Source organism: Coloeus monedula, assembly GCF_965178545.1.
Source record: "Coloeus monedula genome assembly, chromosome: 4".
NCBI classification, from domain to species: domain Eukaryota; kingdom Metazoa; phylum Chordata; class Aves; order Passeriformes; family Corvidae; genus Coloeus; species Coloeus monedula.
Window position 1 is genome coordinate 32,222,162 of NC_138784.1, and position 16,315 is coordinate 32,238,476.

Genomic DNA, 16,315 nt, shown 5'->3' on the forward strand with positions numbered 1-16,315 from the left:
TGCGCTCCCCTTGCCATGCCTCCCGCATTGTCAGTGTCCCTGGAGCTCTGGGCTTTGTGGTTTTCTGAACCCTAACCCTAGGCGTTACCCTTACCCTAACCCTACTCCTAGGCGCAGCCTAAGAAATTCCATGGGGCTGAGGGGAGTTCCAGTCAGGAAAACATGAAGGCTGCAATTTGGGGCAGTGCCGCGCTCCCCTTGGCATGCCTTTCGTATTGTCAGTGTCCCTGGAGCTCTGGGCTTTGTGGTTTTCTGAATCCTAACCCTGGGCGTAACCCTAACCCTAACCCTAGCTCCAGGCGCAGCCTAAGAAACAGCAGTGGCTGAGGCCAGCTCCAGTCAAGAAAAGTGGGAAGCTGTAAGGTTGTTCCAGTTCTGCGCTCCCCTTGGCATGCCTCTCGCATTGTCAGTGTCCCTGGAGCTCTGGGCTTTGTGGTTTTCTGAATCCTAACCCTAGGCGTAACCCTAACCCTAACCCTAGCTCCAGGCACAGCCTAAGAAAGAGCAGTGGGCTGAGGCCAGCTCCAGTCAAGAAAAGTGGGAAGCTGCAAGGTTGTTCCAGTTCTGCGCTCCCCTTGGCATGCCTTTCGTATTGTCAGTGTCCCTGGAGCTCTGGGCTTTGTGGTTTTCTGAATCCTAACCCTGGGCGTAACCCTAACCCTAACCCTAGCTCCAGGCGCAGCCTAAGAAACAGCAGTGGCTGAGGCCAGCTCCAGTCAGGAAAAGAGGGAAGCTGTAAGGTTGTTCCAGTTCTGCGCTCCCCTTGGCATGCCTCTCGCATTGTCAGTGTCCCTGGAGCTCTGGGCTTTGTGGTTTTCTGAATCCTAACCCTAGGCGTAACCCTAACCCTAACCCTAGCTCCAGGCACAGCCTAAGAAAGAGCAGTGGGCTGAGGCCAGCTCCAGTCAAGAAAAGTGGGAAGCTGTAAGGTTGTTCCAGTTCTGCGCTCCCCTTGGCATGCCTCCCGCATTGTCAGTGTCCCTGGAGCTCTGGGCTTTGTGGTTTTCTGAACCCTAACCCTAGGCGTTACCCTTACCCTAACCCTACTCCTAGGCGCAGCCTAAGAAATTGCATGGGGCTGAGGGGAGTTCCAGTAAGGAAAACATGAAGGCTGCAATTTGGGGCAGTGCCGCGCTCCCCTTGGCATGCCTTTCGTATTGTCAGTGTCCCTGGAGCTCTGGGCTTTGTGGTTTTCTGAATCCTAACCCTGGGCGTAACCCTAACCCTAACCCTAGCTCCAGGCGCAGCCTAAGAAACAGCAGTGGCTGAGGCCAGCTCCAGTCAGGAAAAGAGGGAAGCTGTAAGGTTGTTCCAGTTCTGCGCTCCCCTTGGCATGCCTCTCGCATTGTCAGTGTCCCTGGAGCTCTGGGCTTTGTGGTTTTCTGAATCCTAACCCTCGGCGTAACCCTAACCCTAACCCTAGCTCCAGGCACAGCCTAAGAAAGAGCAGTGGGCTGAGGCCAGCTCCAGTCAAGAAAAGTGGGAAGCTGCAAGGTTGTTCCAGTTCTGCGCTCCCCTTGGCATGCCTCCCGCATTGTCAGTGTCCCTGGAGCTCTGGGCTTTGTGGTTTTCTGAACCCTAACCCTAGGCGTTACCCTTACCCTAACCCTACTCCTAGGCGCAGCCTAAGAAATTGCATGGGGCTGAGGGGAGTTCCAGTCAGGAAAACATGAAGGCTGCAATTTGGGGCAGTGCCGCGCTCCCCTTGGCATGCCTTTCGTATTGTCAGTGTCCCTGGAGCTCTGGGCTTTGTGGTTTTCTGAATCCTAACCCTGGGCGTAACCCTAACCCTAACCCTAGCTCCAGGCGCAGCCTAAGAAACAGCAGTGGCTGAGGCCAGCTCCAGTCAAGAAAAGTGGGAAGCTGTAAGGTTGTTCCAGTTCTGCGCTCCCCTTGGCATGCCTCTCGCATTGTCAGTGTCCCTGGAGCTCTGGGCTTTGTGGTTTTCTGAATCCTAACCCTAGGCGTAACCCTAACCCTAACCCTAGCTCCAGGCACAGCCTAAGAAAGAGCAGTGGGCTGAGGCCAGCTCCAGTCAAGAAAAGTGGGAAGCTGCAAGGTTGTTCCAGTTCTGCGCTCCCCTTGGCATGCCTTTCGTATTGTCAGTGTCCCTGGAGCTCTGGGCTTTGTGGTTTTCTGAATCCTAACCCTGGGCGTAACCCTAACCCTAACCCTAGCTCCAGGCGCAGCCTAAGAAACAGCAGTGGCTGAGGCCAGCTCCAGTCAGGAAAAGAGGGAAGCTGTAAGGTTGTTCCAGTTCTGCGCTCCCCTTGGCATGCCTCTCGCATTGTCAGTGTCCCTGGAGCTCTGGGCTTTGTGGTTTTCTGAATCCTAACCCTAGGCGTAACCCTAACCCTAACCCTAGCTCCAGGCACAGCCTAAGAAAGAGCAGTGGGCTGAGGCCAGCTCCAGTCAAGAAAAGTGGGAAGCTGCAAGGTTGTTCCAGTTCTGCGCTCCCCTTGGCATGCCTCCCGCATTGTCAGTGTCCCTGGAGCTCTGGGCTTTGTGGTTTTCTGAACCCTAACCCTAGGCGTTACCCTTACCCTAACCCTACTCCTAGGCGCAGCCTAAGAAATTGCATGGGGCTGAGGGGAGTTCCAGTCAGGAAAACATGAAGGCTGCAATTTGGGGCAGTGCCGCGCTCCCCTTGGCATGCCTTTCGTATTGTCAGTGTCCCTGGAGCTCTGGGCTTTGTGGTTTTCTGAATCCTAACCCTGGGCGTAACCCTAACCCTAACCCTAGCTCCAGGCGCAGCCTAAGAAACAGCAGTGGCTGAGGCCAGCTCCAGTCAGGAAAAGAGGGAAGCTGTAAGGTTGTTCCAGTTCTGCGCTCCCCTTGGCATGCCTCTCGCATTGTCAGTGTCCCTGGAGCTCTGGGCTTTGTGGTTTTCTGAATCCTAACCCTAGGCGTAACCCTAACCCTAACCCTAGCTCCAGGCACAGCCTAAGAAAGAGCAGTGGGCTGAGGCCAGCTCCAGTCAAGAAAAGTGGGAAGCTGCAAGGTTGTTCCAGTTCTGCGCTCCCCTTGGCATGCCTCCCGCATTGTCAGTGTCCCTGGAGCTCTGGGCTTTGTGGTTTTCTGAACCCTAACCCTAGGCGTTACCCTTACCCTAACCCTACTCCTAGGCGCAGCCTAAGAAATTGCATGGGGCTGAGGGGAGTTCCAGTCAGGAAAACATGAAGGCTGCAATTTGGGGCAGTGCCGCGCTCCCCTTGGCATGCCTTTCGTATTGTCAGTGTCCCTGGAGCTCTGGGCTTTGTGGTTTTCTGAATCCTAACCCTGGGCGTAACCCTAACCCTAACCCTAGCTCCAGGCGCAGCCTAAGAAACAGCAGTGGCTGAGGCCAGCTCCAGTCAGGAAAAGAGGGAAGCTGTAAGGTTGTTCCAGTTCTGCGCTCCCCTTGGCATGCCTCTCGCATTGTCAGTGTCCCTGGAGCTCTGGGCTTTGTGGTTTTCTGAATCCTAACCCTCGGCGTAACCCTAACCCTAACCCTAGCTCCAGGCACAGCCTAAGAAAGAGCAGTGGGCTGAGGCCAGCTCCAGTCAAGAAAAGTGGGAAGCTGCAAGGTTGTTCCAGTTCTGCGCTCCCCTTGGCATGCCTCCCGCATTGTCAGTGTCCCTGGAGCTCTGGGCTTTGTGGTTTTCTGAACCCTAACCCTAGGCGTTACCCTTACCCTAACCCTACTCCTAGGCGCAGCCTAAGAAATTGCATGGGGCTGAGGGGAGTTCCAGTCAGGAAAACATGAAGGCTGCAATTTGGGGCAGTGCCGCGCTCCCCTTGGCATGCCTTTCGTATTGTCAGTGTCCCTGGAGCTCTGGGCTTTGTGGTTTTCTGAATCCTAACCCTGGGCGTAACCCTAACCCTAACCCTAGCTCCAGGCGCAGCCTAAGAAACAGCAGTGGCTGAGGCCAGCTCCAGTCAAGAAAAGTGGGAAGCTGTAAGGTTGTTCCAGTTCTGCGCTCCCCTTGGCATGCCTCTCGCATTGTCAGTGTCCCTGGAGCTCTGGGCTTTGTGGTTTTCTGAATCCTAACCCTAGGCGTAACCCTAACCCTAACCCTAGCTCCAGGCACAGCCTAAGAAAGAGCAGTGGGCTGAGGCCAGCTCCAGTCAAGAAAAGTGGGAAGCTGCAAGGTTGTTCCAGTTCTGCGCTCCCCTTGGCATGCCTTTCGTATTGTCAGTGTCCCTGGAGCTCTGGGCTTTGTGGTTTTCTGAATCCTAACCCTGGGCGTAACCCTAACCCTAACCCTAGCTCCAGGCGCAGCCTAAGAAACAGCAGTGGCTGAGGCCAGCTCCAGTCAGGAAAAGAGGGAAGCTGTAAGGTTGTTCCAGTTCTGCGCTCCCCTTGGCATGCCTCTCGCATTGTCAGTGTCCCTGGAGCTCTGGGCTTTGTGGTTTTCTGAATCCTAACCCTAGGCGTAACCCTAACCCTAACCCTAGCTCCAGGCACAGCCTAAGAAAGAGCAGTGGGCTGAGGCCAGCTCCAGTCAAGAAAAGTGGGAAGCTGTAAGGTTGTTCCAGTTCTGCGCTCCCCTTGGCATGCCTCCCGCATTGTCAGTGTCCCTGGAGCTCTGGGCTTTGTGGTTTTCTGAACCCTAACCCTAGGCGTTACCCTTACCCTAACCCTACTCCTAGGCGCAGCCTAAGAAATTGCATGGGGCTGAGGGGAGTTCCAGTCAGGAAAACATGAAGGCTGCAATTTGGGGCAGTGCCGCGCTCCCCTTGGCATGCCTTTCGTATTGTCAGTGTCCCTGGAGCTCTGGGCTTTGTGGTTTTCTGAATCCTAACCCTGGGCGTAACCCTAACCCTAACCCTAGCTCCAGGCGCAGCCTAAGAAACAGCAGTGGCTGAGGCCAGCTCCAGTCAGGAAAAGTGGGAAGCTGCAAGGTTGTTCCAGTTCGGCGCTCCCCTTGGCATGCCTCTCGCATTGTCAGTGTCCCTGGAGCTCTGGGCTTTGTGGTTTTCTGAGCCCTAATGTAGCGGCTCAGGTGGCTGCAGCTACTCTTTGTCCTGAGGAGAACTCAGGCAAGCAGCTGTGGTGGTTAGCAACCCAAGTTAAGCATGTGACTTTGCAGTCATGGTGTGAACCTATGATTCCCTTGTTTTGCCTTTTGCATGTTTTCCCCTGATTAGTTAATATTTTGTCTCCTTGTTTTTTGTATGAAATGATGTAGATTCATTTTCCTTCTTTAATATGTATTAGCTCTAGAAAGTTCCTTGTTCCTCGACGCCCCATTGGATCCTTCCCTGAGTCCCTCCTATGTGTTGTTCCCAGTGGTTCCCTTCCCGTCAATCCCACCTGCTTGTGTCTATACCATTGGCTGAGATCCCTTTCCCCACCTACTCCATACCCAGTATAAGATCCCTGGACCCTCCCAGCAATTGGCCTCTTCGTCCTGTCTTTTCGCGGGAATAAGCCTGCGTGGAACACATACAGAGAGTCCCCTCCTCCCTTTACTTCTTTCCCTTGGCCTGCGTGCCTGCATAATGGTGACAGGAAGATACAGCCCCTTTGGGTGAGGAGCTCTAACCAGTTTTCACTGAATGCTGGGCACTGAGGGCTGCCTTCCAGAGGGGTTTCAGCGTTGACATCCGGGCTTCTTTGTGTTGGCACGCGAGAGGTGAAACCATCCTTCTGCAAGCTCCCAGGGGCTGAAAATACCTCCACCCGAACCTTCCCCTAAGCCTAACCCTACACCTAGGCACAGTCAGAGAAACTGCATTGGGCTGAGGGGAGTTCAAGTCAGGAAAACATGAAGGCTGCAAGGTTTGGCCAGTGCCACGCTCCCCTTGGCATGCCTCTCGCTTTGTCAGTGTCCCTGGAGCTCTGGGCTTTGTGGTTTCCTAAACCCCAACCCTAGGCATAACCCTAACCCTAACCCTAGCTCCAGGCGCAGCCTAAGAAAGAGCAGTGGGCTGAGGCCAGCTCCAGTCAGGAAAAGAGGGAAGCTGTAAGGTTGTTCCAGTTCTGCGCTCCCCTTGGCATGCCTTTCGTATTGTCAGTGTCCCTGGAGCTCTGGGCTTTGTGGTTTTCTGAATCCTAACCCTGGGCGTAACCCTAACCCTAACCCTACTCCTAGGCGCAGCCTAAGAAACAGCAGTGGCTGAGGCCAGCTCCAGTCAGGAAAAGAGGGAAGCTGTAAGGTTGTTCCAGTTCTGCGCTCCCCTTGGCATGCCTCTCGCATTGTCAGTGTCCCTGGAGCTCTGGGCTTTGTGGTTTTCTGAATCCTAACCCTAGGCGTAACCCTAACCCTAACCCTAGCTCCAGGCACAGCCTAAGAAAGAGCAGTGGGCTGAGGCCAGCTCCAGTCAAGAAAAGTGGGAAGCTGCAAGGTTGTTCCAGTTCTGCGCTCCCCTTGGCATGCCTCCCGCATTGTCAGTGTCCCTGGAGCTCTGGGCTTTGTGGTTTTCTGAACCCTAACCCTAGGCGTTACCCTTACCCTAACCCTACTCCTAGGCGCAGCCTAAGAAATTGCATGGGGCTGAGGGGAGTTCCAGTCAGGAAAACATGAAGGCTGCAATTTGGGGCAGTGCCGCGCTCCCCTTGGCATGCCTTTCGTATTGTCAGTGTCCCTGGAGCTCTGGGCTTTGTGGTTTTCTGAATCCTAACCCTGGGCGTAACCCTAACCCTAACCCTAGCTCCAGGCGCAGCCTAAGAAACAGCAGTGGCTGAGGCCAGCTCCAGTCAGGAAAAGAGGGAAGCTGTAAGGTTGTTCCAGTTCTGCACTCCCCTTGGCATGCCTCTCGCATTGTCAGTGTCCCTGGAGCTCTGGGCTTTGTGGTTTTCTGAATCCTAACCCTAGGCGTAACCCTAACCCTAACCCTAGCTCCAGGCACAGCCTAAGAAAGAGCAGTGGGCTGAGGCCAGCTCCAGTCAAGAAAAGTGGGAAGCTGTAAGGTTGTTCCAGTTCTGCGCTCCCCTTGGCATGCCTCCCGCATTGTCAGTGTCCCTGGAGCTCTGGGCTTTGTGGTTTTCTGAACCCTAACCCTAGGCGTTACCCTTACCCTAACCCTACTCCTAGGCGCAGCCTAAGAAATTGCATGGGGCTGAGGGGAGTTCCAGTCAGGAAAACATGAAGGCTGCAATTTGGGGCAGTGCCGCGCTCCCCTTGGCATGCCTTTCGTATTGTCAGTGTCCCTGGAGCTCTGGGCTTTGTGGTTTTCTGAATCCTAACCCTGGGCGTAACCCTAACCCTAACCCTAGCTCCAGGCGCAGCCTAAGAAACAGCAGTGGCTGAGGCCAGCTCCAGTCAAGAAAAGTGGGAAGCTGTAAGGTTGTTCCAGTTCTGCGCTCCCCTTGGCATGCCTCTCGCATTGTCAGTGTCCCTGGAGCTCTGGGCTTTGTGGTTTTCTGAATCCTAACCCTGGGCGTAACCCTAACCCTAACCCTAGCTCCAGGCGCAGCCTAAGAAACAGCAGTGGCTGAGGCCAGCTCCAGTCAGGAAAAGAGGGAAGCTGCAAGGTTGTTCCAGTTCGGCGCTCCCCTTGGCATGCCTCTCGCATTGTCAGTGTCCCTGGAGCTCTGGGCTTTGTGGTTTTCTGAGCCCTAATGTAGCGGCTCAGGTGGCTGCAGCTACTCTTTGTCCTGAGGAGAACTCAGGCAAGCAGCTGTGGTGGTTAGCAACCCAAGTTAAGCATGTGACTTTGCAGTCATGGTGTGAACCTATGATTCCCTTGTTTTGCCTTTTGCATATTTTCCCCTGATTAGTTAATATTTTGTCTCCTTGTTTTTTGTATGAAATGATGTAGATTCATTTTCCTTCTTTAATATGTATTAGCTCTAGAAAGTTCCTTGTTCCTCGACGCCCCATTGGATCCTTCCCTGAGTCCCTCCTATGTGTTGTTCCCAGTGGTTCCCTTCCCGTCAATCCCACCTGCTTGTGTCTATACCATTGGCTGAGATCCCTTTCCCCACCTACTCCATACCCAGTATAAGATCCCTGGACCCTCCCAGCAATTGGCCTCTTCGTCCTGTCTTTTCGCGGGAATAAGCCTGCGTGGAACACATACAGAGAGTCCCCTCCTCCCTTTACTTCTTTCCCTTGGCCTGCGTGCCTGCATAATGGTGACAGGAAGATACAGCCCCTTTGGGTGAGGAGCTCTAACCAGTTTTCACTGAATGCTGGGCACTGAGGGCTGCCTTCCAGAGGGGTTTCAGCGTTGACATCCGGGCTTCTTTGTGTTGGCACGCGAGAGGTGAAACCATCCTTCTGCAAGCTCCCAGGGGCTGAAAATACCTCCACCCGAACCTTCCCCTAAGCCTAACCCTACACCTAGGCACAGTCAGAGAAACTGCATTGGGCTGAGGGGAGTTCAAGTCAGGAAAACATGAAGGCTGCAAGGTTGTTCCAGTTCTGCGCTCCCCTTGCCATGCCTCCCGCATTGTCAGTGTCCCTGGAGCTCTGGGCTTTGTGGTTTTCTGAATCCTAACCCTAGGCGTAACCCTAACCCTAACCCTAGCTCCAGGCACAGCCTAAGAAAGAGCAGTGGGCTGAGGCCAGCTCCAGTCAAGAAAAGTGGGAAGCTGCAAGGTTGTTCCAGTTCTGCGCTCCCCTTGGCATGCCTCCCGCATTGTCAGTGTCCCTGGAGCTCTGGGCTTTGTGGTTTTCTGAACCCTAACCCTAGGCGTTACCCTTACCCTAACCCTACTCCTAGGCGCAGCCTAAGAAATTGCATGGGGCTGAGGGGAGTTCCAGTCAGGAAAACATGAAGGCTGCAATTTGGGGCAGTGCCGCGCTCCCCTTGGCATGCCTTTCGTATTGTCAGTGTCCCTGGAGCTCTGGGCTTTGTGGTTTTCTGAATCCTAACCCTGGGCGTAACCCTAACCCTAACCCTAGCTCCAGGCGCAGCCTAAGAAACAGCAGTGGCTGAGGCCAGCTCCAGTCAGGAAAAGAGGGAAGCTGTAAGGTTGTTCCAGTTCTGCGCTCCCCTTGGCATGCCTCTCGCATTGTCAGTGTCCCTGGAGCTCTGGGCTTTGTGGTTTTCTGAATCCTAACCCTAGGCGTAACCCTAACCCTAACCCTAGCTCCAGGCACAGCCTAAGAAAGAGCAGTGGGCTGAGGCCAGCTCCAGTCAAGAAAAGTGGGAAGCTGCAAGGTTGTTCCAGTTCTGCGCTCCCCTTGGCATGCCTCCCGCATTGTCAGTGTCCCTGGAGCTCTGGGCTTTGTGGTTTTCTGAACCCTAACCCTAGGCGTTACCCTTACCCTAACCCTACTCCTAGGCGCAGCCTAAGAAATTGCATGGGGCTGAGGGGAGTTCCAGTCAGGAAAACATGAAGGCTGCAATTTGGGGCAGTGCCGCGCTCCCCTTGGCATGCCTTTCGTATTGTCAGTGTCCCTGGAGCTCTGGGCTTTGTGGTTTTCTGAATCCTAACCCTGGGCGTAACCCTAACCCTAACCCTAGCTCCAGGCGCAGCCTAAGAAACAGCAGTGGCTGAGGCCAGCTCCAGTCAGGAAAAGAGGGAAGCTGTAAGGTTGTTCCAGTTCTGCGCTCCCCTTGGCATGCCTCTCGCATTGTCAGTGTCCCTGGAGCTCTGGGCTTTGTGGTTTTCTGAATCCTAACCCTAGGCGTAACCCTAACCCTAACCCTAGCTCCAGGCACAGCCTAAGAAAGAGCAGTGGGCTGAGGCCAGCTCCAGTCAAGAAAAGTGGGAAGCTGTAAGGTTGTTCCAGTTCTGCGCTCCCCTTGGCATGCCTCCCGCATTGTCAGTGTCCCTGGAGCTCTGGGCTTTGTGGTTTTCTGAACCCTAACCCTAGGCGTTACCCTTACCCTAACCCTACTCCTAGGCGCAGCCTAAGAAATTGCATGGGGCTGAGGGGAGTTCCAGTCAGGAAAACATGAAGGCTGCAATTTGGGGCAGTGCCGCGCTCCCCTTGGCATGCCTTTCGTATTGTCAGTGTCCCTGGAGCTCTGGGCTTTGTGGTTTTCTGAATCCTAACCCTGGGCGTAACCCTAACCCTAACCCTAGCTCCAGGCGCAGCCTAAGAAACAGCAGTGGCTGAGGCCAGCTCCAGTCAGGAAAAGAGGGAAGCTGTAAGGTTGTTCCAGTTCTGCGCTCCCCTTGGCATGCCTCTCGCATTGTCAGTGTCCCTGGAGCTCTGGGCTTTGTGGTTTTCTGAATCCTAACCCTCGGCGTAACCCTAACCCTAACCCTAGCTCCAGGCACAGCCTAAGAAAGAGCAGTGGGCTGAGGCCAGCTCCAGTCAAGAAAAGTGGGAAGCTGCAAGGTTGTTCCAGTTCTGCGCTCCCCTTGGCATGCCTCCCGCATTGTCAGTGTCCCTGGAGCTCTGGGCTTTGTGGTTTTCTGAACCCTAACCCTAGGCGTTACCCTTACCCTAACCCTACTCCTAGGCGCAGCCTAAGAAATTGCATGGGGCTGAGGGGAGTTCCAGTCAGGAAAACATGAAGGCTGCAATTTGGGGCAGTGCCGCGCTCCCCTTGGCATGCCTTTCGTATTGTCAGTGTCCCTGGAGCTCTGGGCTTTGTGGTTTTCTGAATCCTAACCCTGGGCGTAACCCTAACCCTAACCCTAGCTCCAGGCGCAGCCTAAGAAACAGCAGTGGCTGAGGCCAGCTCCAGTCAAGAAAAGTGGGAAGCTGTAAGGTTGTTCCAGTTCTGCGCTCCCCTTGGCATGCCTCTCGCATTGTCAGTGTCCCTGGAGCTCTGGGCTTTGTGGTTTTCTGAATCCTAACCCTAGGCGTAACCCTAACCCTAACCCTAGCTCCAGGCACAGCCTAAGAAAGAGCAGTGGGCTGAGGCCAGCTCCAGTCAAGAAAAGTGGGAAGCTGCAAGGTTGTTCCAGTTCTGCGCTCCCCTTGGCATGCCTTTCGTATTGTCAGTGTCCCTGGAGCTCTGGGCTTTGTGGTTTTCTGAATCCTAACCCTGGGCGTAACCCTAACCCTAACCCTAGCTCCAGGCGCAGCCTAAGAAACAGCAGTGGCTGAGGCCAGCTCCAGTCAGGAAAAGAGGGAAGCTGTAAGGTTGTTCCAGTTCTGCGCTCCCCTTGGCATGCCTCTCGCATTGTCAGTGTCCCTGGAGCTCTGGGCTTTGTGGTTTTCTGAATCCTAACCCTAGGCGTAACCCTAACCCTAACCCTAGCTCCAGGCACAGCCTAAGAAAGAGCAGTGGGCTGAGGCCAGCTCCAGTCAAGAAAAGTGGGAAGCTGCAAGGTTGTTCCAGTTCTGCGCTCCCCTTGGCATGCCTCCCGCATTGTCAGTGTCCCTGGAGCTCTGGGCTTTGTGGTTTTCTGAACCCTAACCCTAGGCGTTACCCTTACCCTAACCCTACTCCTAGGCGCAGCCTAAGAAATTGCATGGGGCTGAGGGGAGTTCCAGTCAGGAAAACATGAAGGCTGCAATTTGGGGCAGTGCCGCGCTCCCCTTGGCATGCCTTTCGTATTGTCAGTGTCCCTGGAGCTCTGGGCTTTGTGGTTTTCTGAATCCTAACCCTGGGCGTAACCCTAACCCTAACCCTAGCTCCAGGCGCAGCCTAAGAAACAGCAGTGGCTGAGGCCAGCTCCAGTCAGGAAAAGAGGGAAGCTGTAAGGTTGTTCCAGTTCTGCGCTCCCCTTGGCATGCCTCTCGCATTGTCAGTGTCCCTGGAGCTCTGGGCTTTGTGGTTTTCTGAATCCTAACCCTAGGCGTAACCCTAACCCTAACCCTAGCTCCAGGCACAGCCTAAGAAAGAGCAGTGGGCTGAGGCCAGCTCCAGTCAAGAAAAGTGGGAAGCTGCAAGGTTGTTCCAGTTCTGCGCTCCCCTTGGCATGCCTTTCGTATTGTCAGTGTCCCTGGAGCTCTGGGCTTTGTGGTTTTCTGAATCCTAACCCTGGGCGTAACCCTAACCCTAACCCTAGCTCCAGGCGCAGCCTAAGAAACAGCAGTGGCTGAGGCCAGCTCCAGTCAGGAAAAGAGGGAAGCTGTAAGGTTGTTCCAGTTCTGCGCTCCCCTTGGCATGCCTCTCGCATTGTCAGTGTCCCTGGAGCTCTGGGCTTTGTGGTTTTCTGAATCCTAACCCTAGGCGTAACCCTAACCCTAACCCTAGCTCCAGGCACAGCCTAAGAAAGAGCAGTGGGCTGAGGCCAGCTCCAGTCAAGAAAAGTGGGAAGCTGCAAGGTTGTTCCAGTTCTGCGCTCCCCTTGGCATGCCTCCCGCATTGTCAGTGTCCCTGGAGCTCTGGGCTTTGTGGTTTTCTGAACCCTAACCCTAGGCGTTACCCTTACCCTAACCCTACTCCTAGGCGCAGCCTAAGAAATTGCATGGGGCTGAGGGGAGTTCCAGTCAGGAAAACATGAAGGCTGCAATTTGGGGCAGTGCCGCGCTCCCCTTGGCATGCCTTTCGTATTGTCAGTGTCCCTGGAGCTCTGGGCTTTGTGGTTTTCTGAATCCTAACCCTGGGCGTAACCCTAACCCTAACCCTAGCTCCAGGCGCAGCCTAAGAAACAGCAGTGGCTGAGGCCAGCTCCAGTCAGGAAAAGAGGGAAGCTGTAAGGTTGTTCCAGTTCTGCGCTCCCCTTGGCATGCCTCTCGCATTGTCAGTGTCCCTGGAGCTCTGGGCTTTGTGGTTTTCTGAATCCTAACCCTAGGCGTAACCCTAACCCTAACCCTAGCTCCAGGCACAGCCTAAGAAAGAGCAGTGGGCTGAGGCCAGCTCCAGTCAAGAAAAGTGGGAAGCTGCAAGGTTGTTCCAGTTCTGCGCTCCCCTTGGCATGCCTCCCGCATTGTCAGTGTCCCTGGAGCTCTGGGCTTTGTGGTTTTCTGAACCCTAACCCTAGGCGTTACCCTTACCCTAACCCTACTCCTAGGCGCAGCCTAAGAAATTGCATGGGGCTGAGGGGAGTTCCAGTCAGGAAAACATGAAGGCTGCAATTTGGGGCAGTGCCGCGCTCCCCTTGGCATGCCTTTCGTATTGTCAGTGTCCCTGGAGCTCTGGGCTTTGTGGTTTTCTGAATCCTAACCCTGGGCGTAACCCTAACCCTAACCCTAGCTCCAGGCGCAGCCTAAGAAACAGCAGTGGCTGAGGCCAGCTCCAGTCAGGAAAAGAGGGAAGCTGTAAGGTTGTTCCAGTTCTGCGCTCCCCTTGGCATGCCTCTCGCATTGTCAGTGTCCCTGGAGCTCTGGGCTTTGTGGTTTTCTGAATCCTAACCCTAGGCGTAACCCTAACCCTAACCCTAGCTCCAGGCACAGCCTAAGAAAGAGCAGTGGGCTGAGGCCAGCTCCAGTCAAGAAAAGTGGGAAGCTGCAAGGTTGTTCCAGTTCTGCGCTCCCCTTGGCATGCCTTTCTATTTGTCAGTGTCCCTGGAGCTCTGGGCTTTGTGGTTTTCTGAATCCTAACCCTGGGCGTAACCCTAACCCTAACCCTAGCTCCAGGCGCAGCCTAAGAAACAGCAGTGGCTGAGGCCAGCTCCAGTCAGGAAAAGAGGGAAGCTGTAAGGTTGTTCCAGTTCTGCGCTCCCCTTGGCATGCCTCTCGCATTGTCAGTGTCCCTGGAGCTCTGGGCTTTGTGGTTTTCTGAATCCTAACCCTAGGCGTAACCCTAACCCTAACCCTAGCTCCAGGCACAGCCTAAGAAAGAGCAGTGGGCTGAGGCCAGCTCCAGTCAAGAAAAGTGGGAAGCTGCAAGGTTGTTCCAGTTCTGCGCTCCCCTTGGCATGCCTCCCGCATTGTCAGTGTCCCTGGAGCTCTGGGCTTTGTGGTTTTCTGAACCCTAACCCTAGGCGTTCCCCTTACCCTAACCCTACTCCTAGGCGCAGCCTAAGAAATTGCATGGGGCTGAGGGGAGTTCCAGTCAGGAAAACATGAAGGCTGCAATTTGGGGCAGTGCCGCGCTCCCCTTGGCATGCCTTTCGTATTGTCAGTGTCCCTGGAGCTCTGGGCTTTGTGGTTTTCTGAATCCTAACCCTGGGCGTAACCCTAACCCTAACCCTAGCTCCAGGCGCAGCCTAAGAAACAGCAGTGGCTGAGGCCAGCTCCAGTCAGGAAAAGAGGGAAGCTGTAAGGTTGTTCCAGTTCTGCGCTCCCCTTGGCATGCCTCTCGCATTGTCAGTGTCCCTGGAGCTCTGGGCTTTGTGGTTTTCTGAATCCTAACCCTAGGCGTAACCCTAACCCTAACCCTAGCTCCAGGCACAGCCTAAGAAAGAGCAGTGGGCTGAGGCCAGCTCCAGTCAAGAAAAGTGGGAAGCTGTAAGGTTGTTCCAGTTCTGCGCTCCCCTTGGCATGCCTCCCGCATTGTCAGTGTCCCTGGAGCTCTGGGCTTTGTGGTTTTCTGAACCCTAACCCTAGGCGTTACCCTTACCCTAACCCTACTCCTAGGCGCAGCCTAAGAAATTGCATGGGGCTGAGGGGAGTTCCAGTCAGGAAAACATGAAGGCTGCAATTTGGGGCAGTGCCGCGCTCCCCTTGGCATGCCTTTCGTATTGTCAGTGTCCCTGGAGCTCTGGGCTTTGTGGTTTTCTGAATCCTAACCCTGGGCGTAACCCTAACCCTAACCCTAGCTCCAGGCGCAGCCTAAGAAACAGCAGTGGCTGAGGCCAGCTCCAGTCAAGAAAAGTGGGAAGCTGTAAGGTTGTTCCAGTTCTGCGCTCCCCTTGGCATGCCTCTCGCATTGTCAGTGTCCCTGGAGCTCTGGGCTTTGTGGTTTTCTGAATCCTAACCCTGGGCGTAACCCTAACCCTAACCCTAGCTCCAGGCGCAGCCTAAGAAACAGCAGTGGCTGAGGCCAGCTCCAGTCAGGAAAAGAGGGAAGCTGCAAGGTTGTTCCAGTTCGGCGCTCCCCTTGGCATGCCTCTCGCATTGTCAGTGTCCCTGGAGCTCTGGGCTTTGTGGTTTTCTGAGCCCTAATGTAGCGGCTCAGGTGGCTGCAGCTACTCTTTGTCCTGAGGAGAACTCAGGCAAGCAGCTGTGGTGGTTAGCAACCCAAGTTAAGCATGTGACTTTGCAGTCATGGTGTGAACCTATGATTCCCTTGTTTTGCCTTTTGCATGTTTTCCCCTGATTAGTTAATATTTTGTCTCCTTGTTTTTTGTATGAAATGATGTAGATTCATTTTCCTTCTTTAATATGTATTAGCTCTAGAAAGTTCCTTGTTCCTCGACGCCCCATTGGATCCTTCCCTGAGTCCCTCCTATGTGTTGTTCCCAGTGGTTCCCTTCCCGTCAATCCCACCTGCTTGTGTCTATACCATTGGCTGAGATCCCTTTCCCCACCTACTCCATACCCAGTATAAGATCCCTGGACCCTCCCAGCAATTGGCCTCTTCGTCCTGTCTTTTCGCGGGAATAAGCCTGCGTGGAACACATACAGAGAGTCCCCTCCTCCCTTTACTTCTTTCCCTTGGCCTGCGTGCCTGCATAATGGTGACAGGAAGATACAGCCCCTTTGGGTGAGGAGCTCTAACCAGTTTTCACTGAATGCTGGGCACTGAGGGCTGCCTTCCAGAGGGGTTTCAGCGTTGACATCCGGGCTTCTTTGTGTTGGCACGCGAGAGGTGAAACCATCCTTCTGCAAGCTCCCAGGGGCTGAAAATACCTCCACCCGAACCTTCCCCTAAGCCTAACCCTACACCTAGGCACAGTCAGAGAAACTGCATTGGGCTGAGGGGAGTTCAAGTCAGGAAAACATGAAGGCTGCAAGGTTTGGCCAGTGCCACGCTCCCCTTGGCATGCCTCTCGCTTTGTCAGTGTCCCTGGAGCTCTGGGCTTTGTGGTTTCCTAAACCCCAACCCTAGGCATAACCCTAACCCTAACCCTAGCTCCAGGCGCAGCCTAAGAAAGAGCAGTGGGCTGAGGCCAGCTCCAGTCAAGAAAAGTGGGAAGCTGTAAGGTTGTTCCAGTTCTGCGCTCCCCTTGGCATGCCTCCCGCATTGTCAGTGTCCCTGGAGCTCTGGGCTTTGTGGTTTTCTGAACCCTAACCCTAGGCGTTACCCTTACCCTAACCCTACTCCTAGGCGCAGCCTAAGAAATTGCATGGGGCTGAGGGGAGTTCCAGTCAGGAAAACATGAAGGCTGCAATTTGGGGCAGTGCCGCGCTCCCCTTGGCATGCCTTTCGTATTGTCAGTGTCCCTGGAGCTCTGGGCTTTGTGGTTTTCTGAATCCTAACCCTGGGCGTAACCCTAACCCTAACCCTAGCTCCAGGCGCAGCCTAAGAAACAGCAGTGGCTGAGGCCAGCTCCAGTCAGGAAAAGAGGGAAGCTGTAAGGTTGTTCCAGTTCTGCGCTCCCCTTGGCATGCCTCTCGCATTGTCAGTGTCCCTGGAGCTCTGGGCTTTGTGGTTTTCTGAATCCTAACCCTAGGCGTAACCCTAACCCTAACCCTAGCTCCAGGCA